We start from the raw sequence: 6,658 nt of genomic DNA, 5'->3' as shown, positions 1-6,658 counted from the left end.
CGCGTGAAGTCTTGCGCCCCACCCGGCCTGGGTGGTCAGAGACTGGACTTGTGCAACAGGAGCTCTAGCGCCCCCGAGCCTGGGAAAGTGACTGCCGGAGTAAAGGGAAATTTGTCCAGCCTCTGAAAGGCGTGGGAGCGCGATTGTGCAAAATCGCTGAACGGATGTTTATGAAATTTACTGTGCACGGCACATGGCAAAGGCCTTGCTTCCTTAAAAAGCTTTAAGTGTACAGTTAAAAAAATCCAAAGCTATCCACGTATCTCCCACATACGTTGTTAGTAAGTTTTCAATGCTAATGATGCCTTATGGCTTTTCTTAAATATTATATTCACAACTTTTTTTAAACTATGATACTTTATAAGCATTAGTTTTTAAATAAATGCACCAAACTCTATGGGTAAGGGCTTAAATATTACAGCAGTAAATAAAAAGAATAGGATTTTTATCTGGAAATAAATTTTGGGTGATAGATTTCATATCAGACTACTGCTACAGAAAAAGATGTTTAGACCATTACTTTCTGATAGACACAACTCACTTCTCTGTACATGGATCTATACTTGTAGTGTTATAAAGAAGACAGGAGAGCCTCCATGGTGGTGCAAGGGATTAAGACGCAGTCTATGAAGCTAACCGCAGCCACCGCAGCAAGAGTTCAATCCCTGGCCAGGGAAAAACCCACATGGCGCAGCAGCACTCTCCTGACTCGCAGGCTGCTTCCCTCAGCAGTGTATTTCAGTCAATCTGCCTTTCTGCTGCCCACTCTGTCTCCGGTGGATCCTCTCACCCCCCCACATCTCTGGCCTGTATGCAGGCGTTCTTGTATGCATAAATAAATAAATCTTTAAAAAAAAAAAAAGGCAGAAGACCCAAAATGGAGTCCCTTATGCTATGTTTCACATGATCAAACAGATACTTGCTACCTAACACCTAAAGTAATTGCAGTTTCAACCCCTTCCAGGAGTGAAATTTTAAACCAATCCTTCAGGAGTCTCCTGGTTAGCACTTAGTGAGGTAATTTGCCTGATAAGAATTCCTCACTCTACCTAGCAATGTCTGAAAGTACCCTCTAATGTAGTGTGTTGGCCAAATTTCGGACTCTTGGCAATCTGACCAGAAAATAAATTCAGAATGGTTTTATTTAGGTACGCCTTTTTATTTAGTTTTTTGTTTTTGTTTTTGTTTTTGTGTTTTTTTTGCATAGAAAAACTGGGGTGTAGGCCAGAGGTGCGGGAGTGAAAAAATTCACCAGAGACAGAATGGGGAGCAGAACAGGAGGATCTACTGAAATACACTGAAGAGGTGTACTGTGCCATGTGGCCTAGCTCCCTTGTGGGGAATGGAACTCAGGCCATACAGGTGATGGCACTGAGCCTTAACCCCTAGGCTACCAGGGAGGCCCTTTTATTGCCTTTTAATAAGATTTATCCTCTAATTCCTTTTCATTTAATTATTACTGGGAACCAGATAAAGGGTTTTTTAAAATAACAAAAATGGGGAAGTTGTCAAGTTATGTTATAGTTGTTAAATCTGTGGCTCTCAACTGAAAAGTCAGTAATTAAAAACAAAACACAAACAATCTCTAAGGGTCCTATTCCCTTAGAGATTCATATAATTGGTCTGGTAGCATCAGGCTTAGCTTTTAAGAGGATCACAGGTGTGGCCAATATGTGCCAGGGTGGAGCCACTGCCTTAAATGGTAATTGAAGGGGCCTCCCAGGTGGCGCAGCGGTTGAGCGCTGGGTTGCGAAGCTGCCCGCGGCCTCTGCGGCGCCGGTTCGATCCCCGGCTGCTCCCCGGCCACCGGAGGAGGGTCCCACATGGCGTGCAGACCTCTCCTGCCGCCCGCTGCTCCCCTCAGCAGTGTACTTCGGTCATTCTGCCTGCTCTGCTCCCCGCTCTGGCTCTGGTGAATTCTCTCACCCTCCCGGCTTCTGACTGTACCCAGTGCATGTATAAACCAAACAAACAAACAAACAAATAGATAAATAAAATAAGACATGCCTCTAGAAAATTAAAAAAAAAAAAAAAAATCTTTTAAAAAAAAAAAAATGGTAATTGAAGCTCTAGGTCCCAATCTGGACCAATTAAAACAGATTTCTGGTATAACACTATAACAGTGGGACCTGTGCATCCCCAGTTTATACAAAGTCCACTAGATGATGTGCAGTCTATCCTAGTGGTGGGTGGGGGACCCCAGGGTCACTCTGTCTGAGATCACATTTCCTTCAGTGTGACCTTAGACACATGTCCTGGGGACTAACTCCATCTCTTTTTTTTTTCCTCCCCAGAGTTATGCCCTTCACCCATGCCTCTGGAATCCTCCCTCTGACCCTGTTCTCACACCCTATGTGCATATGCATCACTTAAAGAACTTGTTAAGTGTTTCCCAGGACTCACTCTTAGAGTTTGATTCCAGGGGCCAGGTGATGGTCATGAATCCATATTTCTAAGAAGCCCACAGGCTCCTAGAGGATTACTCTCCCTTTAATATTTCCTGTGACCCCCTACGGCGGATGGAAGAGCCTTAGAATAACTTCTACTGGCCATGCTGCAAAACTTTGTGAGTCAAAACATTCCAAGTCAAAGCAACCTCAAGTCCAGCATCTCTTTGAATCGCGGAGGTGTCATGCCAGCAAGCACAGGGCAGGTTCTCTATCAGTTTGTGCAGACTTCGGTGGATTCTTCAGCTTTAAAGCTCTTTCTGTTAGGGGGAAAAGGATTTCCTAAAGCTAATTCCATACAGGTTTTGTGGACTCCACCCCCCACTCCAGACCAAAGCCAAAAGACACTGGAAACTCCAAATCCCATCACCACCAAAGGGAAGGTGGCTGGAACCTGAGGGTGGGGTTAAGCAGCCAGGTTTGGTAAAACTGGACACGTGGGCTTTGGAGGGGATCCCCCATTTTGGCTCTGGCCAGCTCTGAGAGTGCCTTTGGGTTTCTAGGTGGGTGGATCGGGTAGGACGCATTAAAGACTTTATTTCCCTATTTTCTCCCTGAGTTATACATTTCCTTAATTCCCTTTCCCTTGTAAATAAACCTTTTATTAACCTTTTGTGTGTGCCTGTAGTGGAGTATTAATAAGTCCCTTTTAAGCGCGCAGCCAGGCAACCAAAGCCAGGCTTTGGTCTGGAGTGGGGGGTGGAGTCCACAAAGCCTGTATGGAATTAGCTTTAGGACATCCTTTTCCCCCTAACAGAAAGAGCTTTAAAGCTGAAGAATCCACCGAAGTCTGCACAAACTGATAGAGAACCTGCCCTGTGCTTGCTGGCATGACACCTCCACGATTCAAAGAGATGCTGGACTTGAGGTTGCTTTGACTCGGAAAGTTTTGACCCACAGCCAGGCAACCCGTTTTATATCGGGGTTGCTCTGTAACATTTCTATGCCAATTGTGGGGCAAGCCCACAGCCTATGGCAAATCTTTACTCCCTGTTTGGGCTCTCTTTGGAGTTGTCTCATGGTCTTTTCCTCTCACAGTTGTCACACATCCTCTGGTAGCCGTTTAGCTGCCATAGCTGTTTTTATACCCTCAGCCTCCAGGATCAGTTGTGCACACTTACGTGGGCCCACACCAAGGTATCCACCATCAGGCATGTGTACCCTGAGCCTATGTTCCCAAGAACCTCTTGCATTAGCACAATCAAGGCCTCAGATAATAGCCACAGAGGCCAGTGGTATAAAAGCGTAATCATCTTTATTTCTACTATATGAGGGGTACGGGATGATAAGGGGATAGAGAGAAAAAATTAGTATTTCAAATTATATTGTCAATTTGAAATTAGGTTCCACTACCAAAACAACACTTATCTGAATTGTATACTATACATTTATTGGAATTCTGTTGAGATCGAAAAAAAGTAAAAAATTTTTTAAATTAATTTATTTATGCAGGCACTGGGTATAGTCGGGGGTGTGGGAGGGTGAGGGAGTTCACCGGAGCAGGGAGCGGAGCAGGCAGGGGGACCGAGGTACACTGCTGAGGGGAGCAGCGGGCGGCAGGGGGGGTCTGCTCGTCATGCGGGACCCTCCTCCGGTGGCTGGGGGTTGAACCGGCACCTCAGAGGTGTGGGCAGCTTCACAAACCAGTGCTCAACCGCTGCGCCACCGGGGAGGCCCCAAAAGAGAAAAGTTTCTAAAGAAACTTAAAACCCCCTTTCCTAGACAAGGATGATGATGATTGCAGTGACTTTTGCCTTTAGGTTTATGTACTCAACATAGTGTTGAATGAATGAATAAATGAAAACTTATTAAAATTAAAAAACATATTCACTGTCACACAACCCTCATATGTGTAAAAAAAAATTTGAACGGATATCATGGAATTGTTAATAGTGGTTGCTTCTTTAGTCTTAATGAATAAAAAGTTTATGAATCTGGTCTTATTTCACTCTGAATTTAAAAAATTATTTTAGCCATATTGGACAACTTCTTTATAATGCAATAGGTATGATTTTGATAATAAAACAAATATTACAAACTTAAATAAAACTTGCATTGAAAAATGTACAAAATCTTCCTAGTCCTGTTAGGGATCTATAAATGCACATTGGGGGAAGCGTAGAGGGCAGAGGACATCTGGAGGTACAAAGAGGAAAAATTTGCCTGGTTCCCTAGTTAGTGTGTCAGAGACACTGACCACTTGACCCCCCTAGATGGAATCAGAGTCCTTGGAAATGCCTGCCCCGGGCCATTCTATTAGGCTATTCAAACCAGGTAATCTAGGAAGAAACCTCTCTCTTAGACTAAGAAACTTCAGTCTAAATTTCACCTCCAGAGGGCCTCCCTGGTGGCCCAAGGGATTAAGACCCAACCTATGAAGCTATCTGTAGCACTAGATCTATCCCCGGCCTGGGATCTACCCACATGGCTCAGCAGACCTCTCCTGACTCGCCCTCTGCTCCCCTCAGTGTATTTCAGTAGATCTGCCTGTTCTCTGGTTAATCTGTCTCTGGTTAATCTTCTCACCACCCCGCCCCCCCCCCCACGCACCTCTGGCCTGTACCCCAGTTCTTATATGCATAAATAAATAAATCAAATAAATCTTTAAAAAAGAAACAGAGGGCCTCCCCAGTGGCGCAGCGGTTGAGTGCTGGGTTGCAAAGCTGCCCGCAGCCTCTGCAGTGCCTGTTTGATCCCCGGCTGCTCCCCGGCCTCTGGAGGAGGGTCCCACATGGTGCGCAGACCTCTCCTGCCGCCCGCTGCTCCCCTCAGCAGTGTACTTCGGTCCTTCTGCCTGCTCTGCTCCCCGCTCTGGCTCTGGTGAATTCTCTCACCCTCCCGCGCTTCTGTCTGTACCCAGTGCATGTATAAACTAAACAAACAAACAAATAAAATAAATAAATAAATAAAACATGCCTCTATTAAAAAAAAAGAATTAAAAAAGAAACAGAGCCAAAAGTTATGAATAAAAAAATAAAAATAAATAAATTTTGCCTCCAGAATGGACCAGATTCTAATATGGGTCAGAGATGCTCAGAAGCTTCTCAATTTTTCAATCACTATTTACAATAATGATTAATGAAAGAGTCCATAAATATGGCACTGAAGCACAGAAGGGGTAATTTGGTAATGTGGATCATTAGGCCTTAAGCTGGAACATTATCAAACATCCTTTCCAGGGGCTGAATCAAACTATAATTAGATCCAGGCCTGGGCACCCTTTACAAAGCAGCCTGTAGTTGCTCTGCTTGTTTGTTTGTTCTGTAATTGCTGTCTCTTTAGACTTTTGAACTATTTCTGAACTATCAGCATTAAAAAACTATATATATATATTTAAAGATTTATTTATTTATACAAGAACTGGGGTACAGGCCAGAGACGCGGGTGGGTGAGAGAATTCACCAGAGACAGAGTGGGGAGCAGAACAGGCAAACAACTGAAAACACCGCTGAGGGGAGCAGTGGGCGAGATAGGAGAGGTCTGCTGTGCCATGTGGGTATCTCCTGGCCAGCTGGGATGGAACCTGTGCTGCAGATGATGCGGACAGCTTCACAGCGCTGCACTCAACCCGCTGCACCACCGGGGAGGTCCTAAAAAATTATAGATGAAACTGACTTCTTTCTCCAAAAGGTCTCCTTAATGAATTTTCAGGAAGTAAATTTTTGCAGTCATTCCTGGTGTTCATGCTTGTCAGTGATGCTGATCCTATTAACCCCCTTTGGAGGAGTGTGGTTGTCTGTAAAACATGAGGTGTGGAGGGGTGAGAGGATTCACCAGAGACAGAGTAGGTAACAGAATAGGCGGATTGACTGAAACACACTGCTGAGGGGAGCAGTGGGCAAGACAGGAGAGGTCTGCTGCACCATTTGGGTCACCTTCCTGGCCAGAGATTGAACTTGTGCTGCAGAGGCTGCGGTTAGCTTCACAGTGCTGCATCTTTATTATTTTTTTTGTGGGACCCTCGCCGGTGGCCGGGGAAGGAACGGGCGCTGCAGAGGCTGTGGGCCGCCTCTCAGTCCAGAGCTCAACCACTGTGCCACCAGGGGAAGCCCACAGTGCTGCATCTTAACCAGTTGTGCCACCAGGGAGGCTGTAATGGATTGTTTGATATGGTACTCCTGGTATCCCACACAAGGTTTTGAAAGATTTTTTTCTGACATTTGCTGAATCAAATTTCTTTCTCCAGTACCAAAGATCTTAATTCTTAGGAC

The sequence above is a fragment of the Talpa europaea genome, assembly GCF_964194135.1.
Source record: "Talpa europaea genome assembly, chromosome: 6".
NCBI lineage: Eukaryota > Metazoa > Chordata > Mammalia > Eulipotyphla > Talpidae > Talpa > Talpa europaea.
The sequence above is the reverse complement of the archived record's forward strand: the minus strand, read 5'-3'. Positions refer to the sequence as shown.